Source organism: Bubalus kerabau, chromosome 4, assembly GCF_029407905.1.
Source record: "Bubalus kerabau isolate K-KA32 ecotype Philippines breed swamp buffalo chromosome 4, PCC_UOA_SB_1v2, whole genome shotgun sequence".
Classification (NCBI taxonomy): domain Eukaryota; kingdom Metazoa; phylum Chordata; class Mammalia; order Artiodactyla; family Bovidae; genus Bubalus; species Bubalus kerabau.
The window spans coordinates 3,897,688-3,920,440 of NC_073627.1; the positions used below are offsets into that span (position 1 = coordinate 3,897,688).

Here is a 22,753-nt window from a genome sequence, read left to right on the forward strand (position 1 = left end):
GGTAAATGAGATAGTCGTGTTTTGGAGAGGGACCCTGCTGAGGATGAAACCAGCTCAGTAGGTGTTCTTTCTCCCGTAATTGAAAAAAAAAAAAAAAAAAAGAACACTGGATTATAAGCATATGCTCAATTCCCCTGGAAGCTGGGTCAGCCTTTGAAAAGAAAAAAAAGCACCAGAAGAAGCTGCTAGAATGTCTACACTCCCCCTCCCCAGTCACCACCACTGTGTAAAAAATGTGCTTCTCTTTCAGACTTCACTGTGGAACTGAAGTCAATTCAGTGTAACACCGCTATCACTTACATGGCCGCGTATATGCCTGTGTGTGGGGGACACAGGTGGGTAGGCGATGAACTACCAAAATGATTAAACTGCTTGATTATTTGACAAAAGCAGGTGGGCAGATGTTAGGCTGGAGTCCATTATGGTTATACAAGGTGAAGTGTCATGCTGTAGTAAAACTTGGACATTTCTGAGCCCATTATTATCTATGATTGAGGCTTCCTTCACGTAAGTAGAGGAGGTATATTTTCACCATTACTACAGGAAATTGCATGTTTTTTTTCCACGCGTTTCTAATGCCGCCACAATCGTCATCTAATAGGACCCGGAAATGAGATTTAAAATACAAGATCGTGTTTTCTTAGTATGAAATTTGTACTCCTGTGGGTGGCAACAAGAGTCAATAATTTTGAGCATGATAGTAACATGATCAGAGACTGGCACAGTACACAGACAGGAAGCATGGTTGGCACGAGTCTATAGAGGTTTGTGAATAGCACTAATTTTTCTTTTTTTTTTTAAAGGAACAAAGTTGCAATGACCCATGCAAGAGATTTGCTCTGTGGCCGTGATAATATAACAGGGCTTATCTTCCAAAAATAGCTGAGAGTTTGGGATAAAATTCCTCCAGTTTCTTAGAGAAAGAATATATGAGTTTGTGGTCTCTTTCTCTGGACACATTTAGATTTGATTTTTGTTTTAAACATGACTTTCTTCCTGATGTTCTCAGCCAGCCAGCCAAATCTGTGCTTTATCTTCTTGTTCTGGTATAATGCTTGGGCCAGGCCTCTCAAAATAACTTCCTGTCTGGCTTGTTTAAAACATACCTCTTCACTGTCTCTGAGCTGAGCTGAAGGGCGGATGTGAAGTCAGCAAGTATAAGGTGAAAATAAATAACCATCCAGCTCAAACAAACCACTTGCTCAGTCCATAGTCTCTGGCCCCCGTTCAGCTGTACCCAACCGAGTTCCTGAGACATTTTATTATCACATGTCTTTCCAGTTAACCCTTCAAAGACGATCTTGTTTTGAAGTCCAAAACATGGGGCATGCTAAAACGACTCAGGTATTAGCACGTATTGATGGTCCACGGTGTCCTTCTGAAAGATGTAAACTCGGGTATCTAATCAATAAAATAATTTTGAGTCTTTGAACTGGTTCCAGGTCAATTTTTCTTGGCAGTTTTTTGGCTTCCTGAATTATCCTGACCCAAGCCATGAATAATGATCTAAAATTGCACAATATACAGAAACCATCTGTTCGATAGGAACAAGAGGGTGATGTCATGGGGCCATTACTAATCTCGATTTCATGTCCTGCCAGTGGTGACGTCACTGACTTGGTAACAAGCTGGCAGACTCCAATTTGTTAGGGATGAGTAGGTGCAAGGAGGAAACTATATCACTGAAGGGAAAGGGACTTCTCAGTTTTCCCTGAATTGGGGCTGGACTGGCAAGAAATTGTAAGAGCTGACAGTGGATGACTCGAATAAACTCCATCGTAGTGACACGTGTATTAGAGTTCGTGATTGTGCCCCTGTCTTATATGCATTTGTCAAGAAACAAAGTCTCTGATCTTCTAAAAAGGAAGATGTTGCCTAAATTTTCATGGGAATTAAATACAACTGCACAGAAAGAAGATGATAAGTAGTCTTGGAGCAAGTTTCCAGAAGAAAGCCTGGGAATCGAACTGAATGAGCTTGTGAGATAGATTAACAATGTGTAAACTGCAAGTTATATGTATTTAACTAACCCTATTTGATCTTTGTGTTACTTGCACAGTCGTCTGACTCTTTGTGACCCCATGGACTGTATGTAGCCCACCATGCTCCTCTTTTCATGGGATTTCCCAGGCAAGAATACTGGAGTAGATAGCCATTTCCTTCTCCAGGGGATCTTCCCGACCCAGGGATGGAACCCAGGTTTCCCTCATTGCAGGCAGATTCTTTACCATCTGAGTCACCAGGGAATCCCAGCTAACCCCCAGTTCGTATATATATGCATGAACCATAAGGTGATCATTCATCTGCACTCAATTGTGAGTCCTTAGGTAAAGCTCAGAAGTGCATAAAAGCATTGTGTGTGTGTGCTCAGGTGTGTCTAACTCTAGGCGGCCCCATGGACTGCAGCCCGCCAGGCTCCTCTGCCCACGGGATTCTCCAGGCAAGAATACTGGAGTGGGTTGCCATTTCCTCCTCCAGGGGATCTTCCCGGTCCAGGGATTGAACCCTCCTGTCTTGCATCTCCTTCAGCCCCAGGCAGATTCTTTACCACCTGTGAAGCCTGCACAAAACATTACTAACTTAGAATTACCTATGGCATTGTATATATTTTTTTAAAGCATCATGTAAATATTTTTAATTTAAATTTTCCCTTAATTTTTAAGTATAAAAAGTTCACACTTGCACAATTACATAAATTACATATAATGTTCTTTTAAGACAATATCGCTTTCCACTAGAATCCAGGGAAGAGAAAGAATCTGCAGATCTGAGCAGACAAAGAAATAGATGCTATCCCCTCATTTCAAACATTTGGGGAGAAAATGTTAAATTTTATTAGTAATTATAGAATTTTCCCCAAATAAATCACATTCATATAAACTTTGGAGATTAAAGATTGAAGGGCTTACATTTTATTATGAAACCATAGAACAAAAACATATCTGGAGGGTACACTTTATGAGACTAAGGGGAATTGCTAAACAATTGTAAACTAATACCAAGACCCAGAGGGGACACTCAAGAAAGTTTTCTTGATTGCAGCCCACTTAATTAGAGCGGCTGCTCTTAAAATAAGTGCAATTTTGCCAATGGGAAGTGTGTTTTCTGGTGACCGATAGAAACTCTGATGAGTCCCAGCCAGGACACCATGACAAAGACACAAGATAACTGGGCTCTCCTTTCAGCAAGCACATGTTTTCAACTGGATGTCTCCCGGACCCTGAGCTTTCTTGCCACTATTCCCCGGCAAAGGGCATTGTGGGAAATGTAGTCTTCTGCCATCAGCCTCCTCTTTCTCTGAAGACCTGAGTGGATGGGGTAGCACGGTGGCCGTTTTGGGGGTGATGATGACGTCGGGGGAAGCAGAGAGTTAGGGAGGGAGGCATACAAAATCCCTTTCCCATCCCAAGGCACACGCGGACCTTTAAATGCTTCACTTATCTCATACTGTAAACTCCAACTGGAGGAGAAATAGTCACCAGACAGGTCATAAATCATGCCCACAGACAGGTGCAATAAATACCAATGTCAAAAAGTTACAAAGTAAAATTATATTGTTTTGACAAGGCTTCCAGATGCGCTGACAACTGGGCAAGTAAATGGCCTCTTTTCCGAGAGTCCATATTGCTGGTCCACGGGTGGGAAGAAAGAGCCCAAGCAATCCCAAGAAGAACAGTACCCCAGAATTTTAGTGCTTGTCATCCTTACCGTATGCAAGGGGATGAGGAATAAAGATTCCTCCATCTGTAGAGAGAAGTCATCATACGTTGAAATGTTATCTGCGGAAAAAGCATTTAACGTGGGAATTCCCTAGTGGTCCAGTGGTTAGGACGTGGTGTTTTTCACTCCCGAGGGCCCAGGTTCAATTCCTAATTGGGGAACTAAAACCCCAGAAGCTGTGCAGTGCAGCCAGGAAAAAAAAAATCATCGAACATAAAGGCAAATACCACAGGGAAGATATTGGATAAGTTTATAATGCTCTCTGTGGAAGAATTACTTATAAATCAAATTATTGTAAGTTATTTATATGAATACACACATATATGCATATTTAAATATATTAAGTATTTACGATTTAATGAAATAACCAGTGACTCTTTCATAAATGAATTATTTAGTTCTTTTTTTTATCATTTGTGTAAATCTAGATTTTGACATTCTTAATTGAAATTGATTTAATTTGAATTGTATTCTTTCTTCTAAAAAGCAGTTTGATTAATCAAATTTGACTTCGAGTAAGTTATTGCATTCTAGTGTTCTTAACAGACGTATTGGCTGTAATAGAGATTTTATTAAAAAGACAGACATTACTTAGTTTTACATGTTAACATCTGCCTGTAATCCAAGATACCTAGGTTTGATCCCTGGGTCAGGAAGATCCCTGGAGAAGGGAATGGATAACCACTCCAGTATTCTTGCCTGAGAAATCCTATGGACAGAGGAGCCTGGTGGGCTACAGTCCATGGGGTCACAAAGACTCAGACACGACTGAGAGACTGAACCTCTACCACCTCCGTCACACACGAGCACAGAAGGATCCCATTCTCTCTTCTTTTGAATTTGCTTCTTTCTCGGGCATATTTGCAGTGGAAAAGAAAAATGTTACTCATTTAGCAACCAACTGAAATTTTTACTTCTATAGGGTCATTATAGACATATCCAGCTACTGGATATGGATTAAAGGTCATAAGTAATTAACCAACAAGTTCAACTTTCTTAAATACTTTCATTCGAGATAAATAAAGAATTGGGGTAAAGTTACCAGAACTTTCAGTAACAATAATAATCGTTTAAAGTATATGTCCCTGTACATGGAAATGTTGCGTTTGCTCTTAAATGATTCAGTTGTAGAGTTAGTTCTGTTTGAATGGGTGCTCAGTCATGCCTGACTCTTTATGACCCCATGGACTGTAGTCTGCCAGGTTCCTCTGTCCATGGGATTTCCCAGACAAGAATATTACAGTGGGTTACCACTTACTTCTTCAGGGGAATCTTCCCGACACAGGGGTCTGGCGTGCCTCTCTTGCATCGCCTGAACTGGCAGGAGGATTTTTTAACCCTAGTGCCACCTGGGAAGCCCCCAGTGATTTTTACTTGTTAGGTCAATTTGTGTAAATCGATCCTACTGTTCAGATACTTATATAAATCAGGTGGTGATGAGTTCATTGATTGGCGAAATGCATGATAACTGAGTTCCAGCTTTGTATTAGACCTGAATAAAATGAAGGGCAAGTGCAACCTCATCTTAAAAACGTTTCCTAGGATAAATTTAGATTGACAGGGGATCTTACGTCTATCTTCTGATTCCTCCTCACCAGTTTCTAATCACGCAAGACTGAGACTGGAAGTTTCAAAACCATTTATAAACTTCCAACTTCCAACTGCTTGGGAAAAAAGTCAACTCAAAGTCATGTACATGATCCCTCAAGAAATGACTCCACAATGGTAATTTAGCTCTTTATTCCTAGGTTAAAATGCTTCTTTCTCCTCACTCTCTTTCAGGAAAGAAACACAAGATGAATGTATTTCTGAATATGCTTGATATTTCAAAGGGAGGTGTCAGTTATATAATTTCATATTTATTCCTTGGGATTCCAGTGAATTATGTATTTCTGTTGAAAAACGAATGCTTTTGCTGGGCTGTGTTGGTGAGTTGGGCTCCTGACCTGGGGGAGCAGAAGTCGGGAGGGGAGGGCCTGGTAGCAGCATCCTGTAAACCAGACCCTGAGCTGCCCTGGAAAGGAATGCGCAGCCATAAATGAAGGCACTTGGAGGGCAGAGGTCATGGTGTGTAATTAGCACAGGCCATTTAAGGAAGAATAAGAAAATAATGTTTTACAAGCTGGTAGAAAGAGAAGCAAATAATCATTTAAATGTTCCAATTGTGAGTTCCGTCTGTGTGTGTGGTTTATTTTATAAGCAACTCTCTTTACTGGTAATGGAGAAGCAGGCGATGCTGGAAAACAGTACTTGTTGGGACCTTGCGATACATACATACTACCCGGCACTCTCCTTGAGCTTGCTTGTATGATTTGTTTCCAGTGCTCTGCTTCTTTTTTTTTTTTTTTGTCTTACTCTAAAACTCATTCTGGCACTGGAGAAATGATAAGTGGAATAAAAATAAAATATGGACGCTTTTTAGACAGTGGGAGATCTTTGGGGCCAGTTTCTAGAAGGTAAGGCATGTTGGATTCTGGTTTATAAAAATGAGGCCTTCAGAAAGGAAGATGAAAAGTTTTTCTCTGGGCAGCCTGGCCACCTAATGCTTAAGTGGCTCACCAATGTCGCTTGAGGGTGTATCTAGTTGCCCATTTCATTTAGAACAAATGAAATGAATTTTAATATCGCAACTGACTTATGGTTTCATATAGGAAGTGACCTCTGTGTAAGCAGAGGTGACGTCAAGGGCATGAGAAGTGACTGCCTCCAGTGCAGGGTTTTAACTGCACAGAAAAATAGAAACATAAAACCAAACCCTTCCCTTTTCTTCTTGTCATTAAGACTGGGGTAGTGAAACTTCCCTACATAAGCGTAAACTGAAAGCAAAATCTGACAACTAAGGTCATAAAGACACTGATCTAGTTACAGCAGATGGCTGAGTATGAGTATTATCATTCCCTTTGAAATCTGATGCAAAATAACAGTGTGATGTCTTTGAAATTGTCATAAGATAGTGACTCTCTACTATACTCCAGTTGTAGAACTGGTCAACCCACAGTTGTTTCTATGTGAACTACAAGTTACATTTTAACATCATTGTATTTTTGAGACATTCTTTCCCTGTTATTACCAGGGATGATGCGATCTTTGATCCAAAAAAAAAAAAAAAAAAATTGATGATGTTAGAATAGCTTACTGGTAAGGATGCCATGAGTCTATCAAGATGTGAATCTGGGAACTGGTTTTCATTCTTTGTTTCCAATGGTGGGCAGTAAAAAGAACAAGTTAATGGAGTGAAACATGATCTCTTGCCTGCTAAATTCCAAGGAAACAACGTGATATTTAATTACTTACAGATATTGAGGCTTTTGTCACTGATTTTTATTTTGTCTCTATTTTTTCCATTTTTCAGGTTTTTTGTTTTTATTTTTGTCTCATTTCATTTTTAAGTTAGAACTTGCATGAAGACAATATACAATCCTAGGACCCAAGGGCATAACACAGAAGAGTCACTTAGAAAGGACATTCTTTGCACTGAGTCAATATTCCTTATATTCCTATCATGGATACAAATGAATCGCCAAACATTTGACAGTGGGTTGTGCTTAAATTGGCTCTAGTATGAGATTGGATTCTTATTTAATTTAGTATTTTATCCTCATTGGAATTCATAAATTTGTGTTAAATGATGTAATCGGATGTTTTTAATTCCCTAACATTTAAAACCAAATAAAGGATGCACAGATTTCACATGCATGTCTTAAAGAACTTAATTTGAGCTGCACTCAATACAAAGTAATAAACTTAATTGTGGCTTCACTGTATATGTTCTTGTTATTAATTCCACAAGATCCCTGCCCCTCTCTTAAGCTTTAACTTCATCTGAGAAGAGGAAAAATTCAGGAAATTGACCACACAGTTGATTGGGACCACACAAATTGTCCATTAATTATTCTGTAAATACTTCAAATAGTTAAGTCTGTTTTTCCCCAGCAAGATAGTAAACTCCTCGAGGACAAGAATTATTCACTTCTAAAATTTCCTAGTCATATCTACAGTCAAAGCTGAATATATCATAGGTATTTATTAATAGTTTTTAATTTAGCAGTTAAAGTTTTCTCTCTCAGTAGTGAGAAATTCCAAAAAAAAGAAACAAAAGAGGAAGGAATCCATTGCTGTGTGCTTCTTTAGACATAATAAAATGTGGAAGATCTTGATAAATTCAACAGGTGTTCCTTTTGTGTCTGGAAAAAAATATAAACAGCTAAGCTCCACTTTTAACAACCATTGTTTCATTATACGAAGAAAGCAATGGTACCCCACTCCAGTACTCTTGCCTGGAAAATCCCAAGGATGGAGGATCCTGGTAGACTGCAGTCCATGGGGTCGCGAAGAGTCGGACACCACTGAGTGACTTCACTTTCACTTTTCACTTTCTTGCATTGGAGAAGGAAATGGCAACCCACTCCAGTGTTCTTGCCAGGAGAATCCCAGGGACAGAGGAGCCTGGTGGGCTGCCGTCTATTGGGTCACACAGAGTCGGACATGACTGAAGTGACTTAGCAGCAGCAGCAGCAGCTTCATTATAAAAGCAACATACATTCTTTGAGAAAAAGTTAAAATAAAAACTTATAGCAAGAAAAATGAAAATTATCTGTACATGCAACACCAGATAAATAGGCCAATTAATTCATATATATTCATTTACATGTAATTTGTAGATTTTATAAATGGTCAGTCACATTGGATATATAGTTTTAGCAGCTTGCTCTGTTCACATACATGAAATTTATTGGCAATTTTCTCAGTTAATGAAATATCCTATAAAATACTTTAAGTGGGTTATTTTCTATAATAAATTAATATGATCATTATTCATTTAGTTTCCAATTATATATATATTTTTACTTTTAATACTGCTATTTCAGTAAGGAATAGAGTGTCATCAGAAAAGACATTATCTGTATTTACTTTTTTGATTATTTCACTTGGTAAATTTCAAGAAGTAGAATAACTCAAAAGGATGATCATTTTTATTAATTTGGGTATATTATACCAATTGTTTTGAATGATACCTTTTTCTGAAGAACTTAATAAGTAAAGCATGTCTTTCGTGATCTCATCCCTTTTGTGTCCCACATATTCACAGAGCCTGGTCATTATCTTCTGCTATTTAATACCAAAGGAATTCGTGCAAGGGATCTGCCTTTCTCAGTTAATTCTTGCCCTTGGCAGCTTTTTTTTTTTTTTTTTTTTAGGACTTAATCACCTCGAACACCAGGTCCCTACAGAGAACTTGAACATTTGCTTTTAATCAAAAGACAAAGTTTATGTTAAACTCAGTAAACAAAATCAGGGACTTGTATAAATAACAATTTGTGCATATCATTTCCATTTTTGCTGACACTATGACTCTGGGGTTGACCTTCCGCCAGGTTGTGAAACTCACAGGGCAAAGTGCAGAGTTCAGAAGTGGCTGTGTGCCTCCAGGTTTATTGAAAATAAAACATCAGCGGAAGTCCGCTGAAGTAATTTGAGGAAACATTTTTTTTTTCCTTTTAGGAAGGATATCATTATTTGGTCTCCAAGGTTAAATCTGCTTAGAGGAAAAAAAGAGTGAAAACAGGCTTGAAACACTAGAAAGCTGCATCTGTAGAATGATGTGACTTAATGCGGGCATGCAAAATTTCCAAGGAACTACTTTTCTGGTTCTATTTTGAACATCCCTTTGTCCGTTCATCATCCAAATACTGAAGCTTTAACTCCTGTGTTGCCGATCACGCAGCATGTGGACACAAAGCAGTTGTCGACTGAGTGAATGAAGAAGGGAAACATGCTTAAAATGGCATTTTAAATACATTTGAAAAGACAGATTTTAAAAAAATCAGCACAGTTAATAGAGTATCATTATGCGGATAAGCACAAAACTGATTTTTCATTTGCACTTCCCAAAGTATTATCTTGCCTTCACGCGAGCTCTTGCTGAGACAGCTTCCACACTCGAACAAAACAAGTGCAGCACAGGCAGAGTTGTTTTTAATTTTGAAAGGTAACTGAAAACATTCCGAAGAGTTCTCCAGGGTTGGAGGCTTGAAACTGTTGTACCTTGAGATCTGCAAGGCATTTATTAGAAAGTGTCCACCCGACTTATGAGAACTTTAACAGTCTCCCTCAGGTCAGACTGCAAATTAAGCCAGGAGTCAAGAACTTCAGTAATCTTTTACCAGCGTCAGGCAGTAGATCCTGGTTATTTTCAACCAAATTAGACATCATTTTGGATGTTTATTCTCCCAATTAGCTGCTTTTCCCCCCCTAATCCTTCTAAGTTTCTTTATGATTTTATTTTAAAATTCCCTTAGTTTCTGATTACTACAGTCACTTAGGCATGGTCTATTGGAAACCTTCAAACGCAAAAAAGAGGAACACAAAATCATTTATGTAATAAGAGTCCAATGAACACACAGCCTCAAGCAATCTGAATGCTTATGGAATAGCATGAAAATAGATCCAGAAAATTAAGCTAAAAGCTGGAGAATATACAAACTACATTAAGCTGTGCTTTCGCAAACCTAGTCTAAGTGTTTAAAGTCTTGACTTTTCTGGCGCTTCTAGTCTAATGATGGAAAGCATAAAATAAATAAGTAATCAAATAACTAGAAAAAATTTCAGATACTGTTAAGAGTCTTGAGCCAATAAAACAAGGCAAAGAGAGGTGATGAAGTGTCCTTTAGAAAGGAGGGTCAGGAAAGACCTCACTTGGGAGCTGGTAGCTGAAGGTCCTGGGACTTCCCAGGTGGTGCTAGCGGTAAAGAATCTTCCTCCCGATGCAAGAGACATAAGAGACGTGGGTTCCATCTAGGTTGGGAAGATCCCCTGGAGGAGGGCCTGGCACCCCACTCCAGTATTCTTTTCTGGTGAATCCCGTGGATTCTGGAGCATGGCAGGCTATAGTCCATGGTGTTGCAAAGAGACATGACTGAGCATCTGAGCACGAGCGCAATCTGAGGGTCCAAAAGGTAACTGGACAAAAAATAGGAAGCTTCGAGTCCTAAAGTTAGGACAGGATTTTGATGGTTGCTTTGTTTCTCCCTTTGGGAAACAGAAAGAAGTTCAGGATTTCTGGGATGGGGTAAGTACAGGATAGCAGAGTGTGACACGGATGGAATGTAGGCAGGGGCTAGAAGATGCATCAGTGCAATGAAAGCTGTTGCTGCCTTGGCAGGAGAACACGCTGGTGACCCTCGGACCGTCACGCCAGCTGCAGTGTCCTATGTCGGTTACTGGGAAACTGGCAGGGAGCTGGTCATTACAATATTGACTGCAATGCAAGTAGAAGAGAATGAAAGGAGAGGTTGCTTAAATGAGATTAAAAAAAAATCTCATTTTCTTTTATGTAATAGCACACAATTTAGTGTCAAAGTGGTATACCCTTGCATATGGGACCCAGGCTGCTCCCAGATTTCCACTCTGCTGTTATTAATGAGTGCAAAGATGGAGGAAAACAGAAAGAGAGGTCCCCTCTGAAAGCTGCGTAGGTCACTGTCTTCTATCCTTGATCAGAAATGAGTGGCGAGTCTAAGCTGTCTGTGAGGGGGGTCGTGATTGACAGGCATGCATTACCACGTGTAAAACAGCTAGTGGGAAGATGCTGAGGAGCACAGGGAGCTCAGCTCCCCTGGGTGCTCTGCGATGACGGAGCGGGTGGGCTGGGGGTAGGAGGGAGGCCTGAGAGGGAAGGGATGTATGTACACTTACAGCTGATTCATTTCGTTGTGCAGCAGAAACTAACACAACATTGTAAAGCAGTTATACTCCAATTAAAAAAAAAAAATCAGTCTGATGCTCCCGCCATCATAACACGGTATGGAGAAGACAAGGCTGGGATTAATGGCAAGTATGCTAAGAAGGGACACCCCAGGCCTCAGTGGTAGAGAATCCACCTGCCAATGCAGGATCAATCAAACATGGGTTTGATCCTGTGTCAGGAAGATGCCCTGGAGAAAGAAATAGCAACCCACTCCAGTATTCTTGCCTTGAGAAATCTCATGGAAGGAGGAGCCTGGAGGGTACAATCCGTGGTGGGATGGTAAAGAGTCAGACATGACTTCATAACTAAACAACAGCATCATGCTAAGAGGAGTAGAGCAAAAGCATGGAAATCCTTGAGCCACGGAGCTACCCAGCCAGAGGACACAACCTCTCTTGGGAATTCTTGTCACTTGAGATAACAAGCCCTTTATAGCTCATCCACTGTGAGCTGGGTCTTCGATAACTTGTAGCCAGTAGACTCCTGTGTGATGAGTCTCTGGTGAAGCAGAGTTAGTCTGTCCATGAGATGAGCTTTTCTTTTACTCTCAGGGTACCTAGAGCAGGAAAGCTGGCCCATTTCTTCCTCATATCATGAGATGACAACAGCAGCTGGTCCTTCGTGAGCCAGTAGAAGGTGGAGAAAAATCTGTAGAATCAGGTCCAGGTCTGCAAATTCAGAGATTGCGGTCTGGCTTATCTACTTCACCCAGACATACATAGAAATCACTGTGATGCTCCTGGGTTGGCGGGGTCTCCCCCTGACTTTGCCCTGAAAGTTCTGTATGGTGTCATTCTCAGTGATTGGAGTTCTGCAGACAGGGACTTCAGTTCTGAGTAGTGGTTCACGTATGGCTTAATCTCACCGTGATTCAGCTTTTCTTGTGAAACATGAGGATTGATTAATGAGACTACCTACTTTGTTGCATTATAATAAGATTGTTGTTAAAGTTGCTAAGTCGTGTCCAGGTCTTTCTGACTGCATGGACTGCAACAGGCTGGGCTTCCTTGTCCTTCACTATCTCTGAGTTTGCTCAAACTCATGTCCCTTGATCTGGTGATACCACCCAACCATCTCATCCCAACCATCTCATCCTCTGTCACCCACTTCTCCTACCCTCAATCTCTCCTAGTATCAGGGTCTTTTCCAGTGAGTCAGCTTTTTGCATCAGGTGGCCAAAGTACTGGAGCTTCAGCTTCAGCATCAACCCTTCCAATGAATATGCAGGGTTGATTTCCTTTAGGATTGACTGGTTTGATTTCCTTCCCGTTCAAGGGACTTTCAAGAGTCTTCTATAGCACCACAATTCAAAAGCTTCAATTCTTGGACACTCGGCCTTCTTTATGATCCAGCTCTCACATCAGTACATGACTACTGGAAAAATCATAGCTTTGACTATACAGACCTTTGTCTGCAAACTGGTTAATAATAAGATTAATAGTTTACATTTATGGAGGTTGGTGCAGACACTGTTCCAAGAGGTTTACCAACGCCAACTCCTAAAGAGGGAAGTGTACATTTCACCCCCCACTGCATAGATGAAAACACAGAAAAAGCTGAGTAGAGGAACCTGCTTCAGTCTTCTCAGCCAGCAAGAGCAAGAGCTAGGCTCTGACTGACTCCACGTCTCCTGGCTCTGCAGTGCTTGTTTTCTGCCCCTTCTCCGTTTAAATGAAATATTGCCTGCAGAGTGTTTGGCACAGACACACGCAATACATGTCACTTATTATTTTTATTTTGAATTTTCTCATCACTTTATTTTGACTTCAGTGTGGGAGAAGTGATTATCCAAAGATGTGAGCTATCCAAGGATTGTGATTGTCAGAAGCAGAGGATATATTAGATTTTTCCGAGTGGGAGTAGGGTTAGAGTCCCAGCCTTGAACTGGTCCAAAGCAAGAAACAAATGTCCCAAAGCCTTCCCGGTGCCACATCTGTTTTTATTTTTCAGTTTATCAGCCTGCAGTTTCATGACAGGATTTCACAATATTCGGCTCCCCTGGTGACTTGTAGGATATCAAGAGGGGAGAGAAGAAAGCGATGCTTTCAGCCAACTTCAGCTTTTCCTTCCTTAAGGCTGAAGATAAGCCCTGGCTGGACACCGTGCGGGTGGTTGAGAAGGCCGAGTCATGCGTCTCCCTGTTATCAGCGGGAAGGGGAAGCTGGCTTTCCCAGTGCCCGGCACTGTCGATGGTCCTCGTCTTGCAGGCTCTGGATGGTGGGTGTGAAGATAAGATCAGCTTGCAGCTGAGCATCACCCGGATAGAGCAGCCTTCTCCCCTGGGGAGCAGGTGTGGGCATCCTTGGGAAGCAATATCTAGGTCAAAACTAGCTGCTCTTTCATAAACGAGTAGGGAACAGCTTCTGGCCTATGATTCCTTATAAACCATATTCCATTCCTACAAACTGTAGCAAACACCACGCCAGTGCATCTACGAGTCAACAAGCTCTCATCAGGGAGAAACATCTTCAGGGAAGGGAGAAGGGGGTAAAGGAGATACTGAGATCTTGGGATTGACATACATATTTAACACTGATAACCAACAAGGACCTACTATAAAATTTTTTTTTAATTAAAAGAGAAGAAGCCTAACAAGCATTTTTATCCTTGTTGTTGTTGTTGTTTAGTCTTTAAGTCCTGTTAGACTCTTTGAAACCCCATGGACTGTATGTAGCCTGCCAGGCTCCTCTGTCCACTGGATTCACCAGGCAAGAATAGTGGAGTGGGTTGCCATTTCCTCCTCCAGGGGACCTTCCCTATCCAGGGATCAAACCTGTGTCTCCTGAATTGGCAGGAGGATTCTTTACCGTTGAGCCACCTGGGACATCTGCACTTTCGTCCTGCTGCTGCTGGGGCTGCTAAGTCGCTTCAGTCGTGTCCAACTCTGCGCGACCCCATAGACAGCAGCCCACCAGGCTCCCCCGTCCCTGGGATTCTCCAGGCAAGAACACTGGAGTGGGCTGCCATTTCCTTCTCCAATGCATGGAACTGAAAAGTGAAAGTGAAGTCACTCAGTTGTGTCCGACTCTCAGTGACCCCATGGACTGCAGCCCACCAGGCTCCTCCGTCCATGGGATTTTCCAGGCAAGAGTACTGGAGTGGGGCGCCATTGCACTTTCGTCCTGGCAAGGGACAATTTCAATCACTGGATCTCTGTGGGACAAAGGCACAGTAAGGGATAATCTCAATATTGCAAATGGCTATCGGCCCAGAAGTATGGATTTGTCGTCAGTATGTCTCTATGGCTAAACAACTTTTTCTACTTACCAAGCTAAAGAAATATATATTTAATAAAAAGGCTATCTGTATTTCTATCTAGACCTCTATATGGGCTTCCCTGGTGGCTCAGACAATAAAGAATCTGCCTGTAATGCAGGAGACGTGGGTTGGATCCCTGGGTTGGGAAGATCCCCTGGAGAATGGACTGGCAACTCACTCCAGTATTCTTGCCTGGAGAATCCCATGGACAGAGGAGTCTGATGGGCTAGTGTCCACTGGATTGCAAAGAGACACGATTGAGTGTCTAACACACACACAGAACTCTTTATAGCCATCTTCATATATATATATATGTATGTATGTATGCGTGTACGTGTGTATTAGTGTATGTATGTGGATGTGAACATATGTGTGTGTATACAAAAAACAAACCTTTGCGCAAACTTGAGAGGTGAAGCTCATCCTCTGTTACACTCTCATGAGTGCCTGCCAGCTACTGACAGCATTTCTTTCCTAAACTGGGAAAGATCAAGTCCAGCCGTTTGCCTTCTCCTGCAGGAGACCACAGCACTGCCTCTCCTCCCAGAAAAGCCACCGGAGTGAAATAAGAAGTGACTCTAGCAACCGTTCTCCCGAGTTGCCTCTGGAGCTCAAAAGTACAGGGGTCTCACTCCCCGGCCCCTCCCTCTCCTGCCTCTCATTGAGCTGCTCCTCCCAGGAGGGACACGCGGAGATCTGGAGAATTTACACAATGGCCAACATTCAGCTGTCTCACAGCCGCCCATGCCGGGAATGGTAGTTTGTAATTACTAAAAACACTGTCGAGATGGAAGCCAGGTTTACATGTGTCCTGTGCTGTGATAAAGAGGCAACAACCTGGTTGACTCTACGCAGGGTTACCTAAACAGCCTGGATGTTTGAGATGCATGAGGTCAATCTGAATACAAAACGGTCAACAGGTTTGCTCGGCTCTCTTCATTTAGTATGTAAATAGGACGATGAATTGCCTAGTGGGGTTGGCGATCATCAGGGAAACTTTACTGTGAACTTTATTCTGAGCTAGCCTGCCTGACGGAGAAGGCAATGGTACCCCACTCCAGTACTCTTGCCTGGAAAATCCCATGGATGGAGGAGCCTGGTAGGCTGCAGTCCATGAGGTCGCGAAGAGTCAGACATGATTTAGCCACTTCACTTTCACTTTTCACTTTCATGCATTGGAGAAGAAAGTGGCAACCCACCCCTGTGTTCTTGCCTGGAGAATCCCTGGGACGGGGGAGCCTGGCGGCTGCCGTCTATGAGGTCACACACAGTCGGACATGACTGAAGTGACTTAGCAGCAGCAGCAGCCTGCCTGACTGCTGAAATGGCTTTTGGCTTCTCCTTACTCTAGTAGGGACCTCTGCCTCTGGCAAACACAGTCCTCTACCAGCATGCACCTAGTCATGGACAGCAGCCCTAGGAAGGAAGCAACTTTTGATAACTGCTCACCTAGGATGGAGGAGGAAATGGCACCCCACTCCAGTACGCTTGCCTGGAAAATCCCATGGGCGGAGGACCCTGGTAGGCTGCAGTCCACGGGATCACAAAGAGTCAGACACCACTGAGTGACTTCTCTCTCTCTCTCTCTCTCTCATCTAGGATGGGAGCTCTCTTTGAGACTGTTTCTTTATGATTCTGTACATTTACAGATAGATGCCTGCAGTTCTCTTCTCTGTAGTTTATAGGCAGAAGACATCTGCTGTTTTTAACTTTGAAGGACTGGTTGTAGTGGTAGGTAAATGTCATTCGTGATCTTCCATACCACCAGCTGGCAAACTACAGTCCGACACTGGACCACATCTGGCCCATAGCATATTTGGCGGGGGGGGCGGGGGGGCTTCCCAAGTGTCACCGTGGTAACGAACCCACCCACCTGCCATTGCAGAAAGCACAAGAGATGTGGGTTTGATCCCTGAGTCAGGAAGATGCCCTGGAGTAGGAAATGGCAATCTGCTTCAGTACTGCCTGGAGAATCCCATGGACAGAGGAGCGTGGCACAGTCCATGGGGTCACAAGAGGTTCAGACACGACTTAGTGAGCTTCTGCTCTCATCAGAAGAACTCCTTCTGCTCCAGTTCCAGGTCTGGCAGGGGGATTTCTGTACTACACATGAGGTTGCTTCATAGATTTTCCAATATCTAATTAGAATTCAGCTTTTTTGATCTTGCTAAGTCAGTTATCACGACCCTATCTTATTTTTATACCCTGACATTGTAACACTGTTCTCTCAGGACACATTCTGCTTATTTTTGTGAGATTTGAGTTTTTTCTACTCTAGTCCCTTAAATTATTTTATAGGATCTTATGGAAAGGAATATAGTGTATGTATGCATCCTTCCCTCCATATTTAAGCAGATTTAGCCTCCACTTGTAACGGTTTTCATGCAGAGGAAACTTACAGGGGCAGAAACATTTGCAATCTGAACCAGGGAGCAGACAGAGGCCATGGCAGAGCCGTAAGAGCTCTCTTTCTTATGCAGATATTGCTGTAGGCAGCCTTAAGTGAAGAAATCTATAAACAAAATGCATGCTGCCAAAACAGTAATGCAAACCACATTTTCATTACAATAAAATGACAATGGTAATTATACATTCCTTTGCTATGTTGATTTTTATCCCATATTGTAGATGATAGCTAAAATGAAGTAGAATTAAATTCTGGCATCCATTCAGAAATGGTGTTCCTATAAAGAAACACAGGTTTACTGTTTCCGCACTAACTGCCCCCTCCATAATAGTGGGAGAGACCCTTAATGAAAATGATTAAACTTTCTTATTTCATATCTTCAGTGACAACCCCCAGCTTTGCAAATCCGTCGTTTGTCGAAAGAAAACATGAGCTTGTTGCAGTGTGTCAGTATAAAAAAAAAATCATCTTTCTGCTTTGGTTGATAGAATTATTGCCAAGTTTCATGTCTAAGTATTTAAAAATGTTTTTGTGCATATACATATCTTCTTTACACAGTGAGGTAGAAAAAGAAATGTTAGTCAGTTGTATCAATTCAGGCAGGTCTCCAAACGAAATCAACAAGTATCACAGGAATTTAAAATCTCACTAATCCTAACCTTGCAATTCCTCTGATGGTAGAATGACCAAGTTTTTACTTTTCTTTAAATAACTGTTGTAGTTGCGGCCATTGGCTAATCCTAGCAAACAAAACTACACGTCTCACTGAAGGAGTTTTTTGTACACAGTTCTGGATAAGAAATGCCGGATTAAATTTTCTCTGACAGAGCTAAGTTGATTGATTGTAGATTTGCTAGTTTCTGAAATAAGAGAATAGAGAGAGGAAGGAAGTAATTTAAGGACATGATTTCTAATTTGTAAAGTCCATTTATAATATTCTTAGGGGTAATTTGCTGATGACAGTAAAGCTTAAGGAGATAGATCAAGCTAATTCATTAGCTGCTCTATCTTCTTGGAAGGGATTAAAGATGGGGGAGAAGTTGGTCTGTAGAATTTCAAGTACCAGGGGATTTTGCAGACTTGGTCTGTGGACAGAACTAACAAACCAAATTGATACATCATTTGGCTGAATCATGTATTTCAGTCTCAGTAGGGTAATCAAAGTCACTATTCCAGGAACAATTTTTTTCCAAAATAATAATAATAATAACCACTGACTTGCATTAATCACTTGCCATGTGTTAGTTTATTTTATAAGCATTTTAGAAGTTTTATCTCTCTTTATCTTTACTACAAAAGAGAAAAATTTTACTATTTCCCTGTCTTTTATGAGAAAATTGAAAGATTAAGAAACTTGGTCACATGTTAGAAGGCAAAGCCATGATTCAAACCTGACCAGCGTGACCTCAGAACCAAATTTCATTTTCATTTATAAGCCCACTGACTTAATTAAATGTTGTGCTTCCTCATTCCTATTCTATCAATAAATTAAAAATATTTTTCTCTGTATAAAGACAATGGAGTTATTTTGTCACATAAAATAGTATAGAAAATAAACAGATAGTTGGAGAATAAATTTAAAATATGTTAAGAAGCAGGGACTGTTATTATAATAATTACATTCAAAACCATTTTTTCATTTTTCTCAGTTTGGCCCACAGCAAGTTATTTAACCCCTTTATTTTATTATTTTAATCTTTGTAAACTCCAGTTTGCTCATCTCCACTTTCATAAGAATTGTAAGGGTCGATGCCATAAGGTAGGTGAAGTGAAAAAGTGAGTGTTAGCCGCTCAGTTGTGTCCGACTCTTTGTGACCCCGTGGACTGTAGCCTGCTAGGCTCCTCTGTCCAGGGATTTCCCAGGAGAGAATACTGGAGGGGTTGCCATTTCCTCCTCCAGGGGATCTTCTTGACCCAGAGATTGAATCCTGGTGTCCTGCATTACAGGCAGTTTTTTACCATCTGAGCCACCAGGGAAGGCTGTCATAAGATAAGTATATAAGTCTAATATAGAGCCTGATTGGTGATCAATCCAAGACAGTAACTGAATTATTAATGTTAGGATTAGATTGTCCTCTCAAATCAGATGAAATTGATTGGCTATAAACTATGATAAACAAACAAATTGATTGGATATAAACTATGAAGAACTAAAGAGCCTCTTGATGAAGGTGAAAGAGGAGAGTGAAAAAGCTAGCTTAAAACTCAACATTCAGAAAACTAAGATCATGGCAACCAGTCCCATCACTTCATGGCAAATAGATGGGGAAACAGTGGAAACAGTGACAGACTGTATTTTTGGGGGCTCCAAAATCACTGCAGATGGTGACTGCAGCCATGAAATTAAAAGATGCTTACTCCTTGGAAGGAAAGTTATGACTAACCTAGACAGCATATTAAAAAGCAGAGACATGATTTTGCCAGCAAAGGTCCATCTAGTCAAAACTATGGTTTTTCCAGTAGTCATGTATGGATGTGAGAGTTGGACTGTGAACAAAGCTGAGTGCTGAAGACATGATGCTTTTGAACTGTGGTGTTGGAAAAGACTCTTGAGAGTCCCTTGGACTGCAAGGAGATCCAGCCAGTCCTGCTGCTTCTGCTAAGTCGCTTCAGTTGTGTCTGACTCTGTGCAACCCCAGAGACGGCAGCCCACCAGGCTCCCCCATCCCTGGAATTCTCCAGGCAAGAACACTGGAGTGGGTTGCCATTTCCTTCTCCAATGCATGAAGGTGAAAAGTCAAAGTGAAGTCATTCAGTCGTGTCCGACTCTTAGCAACCTCATGGACTGTAGCCTAGCAGGCTCCTCCATCCATGGGATTTTCCAGGCAAGAGTACTGGAATGGGGTTCCATTGCCTTCTCCACCAACCAGCCCGTCCTAAAGGAAATCAGTCCCGAATATTGATTGGAAGGACTGATGCTGAAGCTGAAACTCCAATCCCTTGGCCACCTGATGGGAAGAACTGACTCACTTGAAAAGACCCTGATGCTGGGAAAGATTGAAGGCGAGAGGAGAAGGGGACGACAGAAGATGAGATGGTTGGATGCATCACCGACTCAGTGGACGTGAGTCTGAGTAAACTCTGGGAGTTGGTGATGGACAGGGAGGCCTGGCGTATTGCAGTCCATGGGGTTGCAAAGAGTTGGACATGACTGAGCGATTGAACTGAACTGAACTGAGCTGAATGAAAAACAATCTTTTTTGTTTTTTAATTTGCTTTTGAGATCTCATGGAGGACTTTGGAGACCCCTGTAGTCCTGCCGCAGGAAGGGTGGTCCACGCGCAGCAGTGGGGGCCCCTTAGAAGGGCAGACAGACCGTCCACACCTCCGACCACAGAAGGGTTTCTGCTTCTGAGCACAGTCCCCTGTTGGGTCGTAACCACTTTGAGAAGTACTGGTTTGTACAACTGGATAATTAATTGAAGGTATGGATTAAAAGAACAGAGGAATGGAGTAAGAATGCTAGATTTCTGGATCAGATTATTGCAGACCAGAGAGTCAGAGAAATTTTGTTTCACCATGTGCTTTGTTGTTTGATTCATTTAGAAGCCAAGAGAAGCAGAAGGGCCAAGGGAGAGGAGAGACTGCTGGGGAGTGGGGCATTCCATGGATGGAGCCGGGCCCCTGAGGTCTGCAACTCAGGAGGAAGGGGGCTGAAGAGTAAGGATGGGGGCAGCTGTCTGATGTGGCAGGAGGGCTCCCCCTTCAAGGGCTTGGAGAAGGGACACGGGTGCTGTTCACTCTGTGGGCATCAGGGCAGGAAGCGGAAGTTCCCGAGCCAGTGCCAGGACACCTAATGAGACGGGGGCCAGAGCCGGCTTGTGGAAGCCGGGAAGGCTTAGGGGAGCTGGGACGCAGGGGCAGGGGTGCCTGCAGGAGCACAGGCAGCCTGGTGACCAGCGAGGACTGAGACACTGGCCACAGACCTTCTCAGCACCACGGCCCGCGAGGCCCGAAAGAAAGGTGAGCCTAAAAGAGAAGCTTTGCCAGGCTTCTATTTAAGAAAAACTAGAGTCTCTCTCTCCAAAAGCTTGAATATCCAGGGCAAAGGGGATGGACGGATCGTGGGTTCCGAGCTGTGTGGTGTGGGGGTAGGATGTGAGGTGGTGAGTGGTGGCATTGAAAGGAACCTGATAGGGATAGACGGAGTCATGTGCATCAAAATAGGGACGTGAATACAGGAGGGAAGAGGTAACTGAAGGCTCATGACTCATGATAGGAACCATACAAGTCTCCTGGCTGAACACTGATCGTGCTGGAGATTCTGCCACGTGCGTTTGGCACAAACCAGCTTTGAAACGAAAGGAAGTGGAAGAAGAGAGGAGGCCTAACTGCTTTCTGTGGTAGAAGGTCAGGTTCTACGGTTGAGAGAGTGCATCCTGCCAAGTCACCTGTGGTTTTATACCAGGTAGGAGTCCGTGTCCTAGCAAAGGGGCGATGAGTTTAGTGGACTCCTGCTAGCCATCTGGGGTGTCCGCCCCTGTGATGGGCAGGGATGTGTGTGGATGTCGGCCCCCCTTTTTATAATGAAACCATAGTATAAGGCTCACTGCATCAAAGCAGAGACTGATAGAACAGGAGAAACTGATCAGTGGCCAAATAATCTTTCTGAAAAGGAAAAAAGCTGGGGGAAGGAAAAAAAAATCAAAATCAATACAAAAACAAAAAAACAAAGCCTGTTTACCACCAGGGTTTTCAAAGATGAGGTAGAATATATCAAGCTCAGAAACTCCCACCATGAAAACAAATTGTCTCCTCTAGTTTAAGTTTCTATCAATTAAATATATATATATATATGTATATATACACACACATATTATTAAATGGGGCTTCCCAGGTGGCCCCAGCAGTAAAGAACCCACCTGCCAATGCAGGAGACACAAGAGATAGGGATTCAATCCCTGGGTGGGGAAGATCCCCTCGAGGAGGGCAGGGCACCCCACTCCAGTGTTCTTGCCTGGAGAATCCCATGGACAGACGGGCCTGACGAGCTAGACATGACTAAAGTGACTTAGCACGTGCACACACACATAAATATTCTTTTAACAAGTCTTTCCAGAATGTTCAAAGACAAACCAAAGCAGGAACAACATAGAGAGTAATTTACAGCTGTTACCAGATGGGAACATTGTAGGGGATCTGCTTTAGGGTGTCTCACGTTACAAGTCCATTCTAAGTCCAAGCGGATGCCATATTTTTAAAGCCAGCACATTTCGGTTATGGGAGATCCATCCTCTTACACACTCATCTGACATAGGATCTGTGTGTGTACACACATACACACACACACACACATATATGAGCATATACACGTATCTGTTGCTTAAGTCCTCATCCAACTTAACTGCAAAAGAACAGAGACTTTCAGCATGTTTTTCTCCAAGCAACACATTTTTCTACACTTAGTTGAAGCACCATATACAATATGGGACACATCACTAATTATGAACATGTGACCTGGGATGAAAGCAGACGGGATAGAAATGAAGGAATTCATTTAAGGGGACAGTATTTATAAACGGGCAAAAGCAGAAGCGGGTGGCAGAGGATAAGATGGTTAGATAGCATCATCAACTCAACGGGCATGAGTTTGAGAAAACTGGGAGATGGTGGAGGACAGG

The 22,753-nt window shown here is 42.3% G+C and overlaps 1 long non-coding RNA gene across 1 annotated transcript; it reads right to left on the minus strand.

The window, feature by feature from the left end:
* Nucleotides 1–2,394: 2,394 nt before the first annotated feature.
* On the minus strand, nt 2,395–5,052 carry LOC129651092 (uncharacterized). Its single transcript, XR_008713994.1, has 3 exons — nt 4,979–5,052; nt 3,709–3,779; nt 2,395–3,305 (listed from the first exon to the last, which is right to left on the minus strand). It is a non-coding gene; the product is annotated as an uncharacterized LOC129651092 (long non-coding RNA).
* Nucleotides 5,053–22,753: the final 17,701 nt, after the last annotated feature.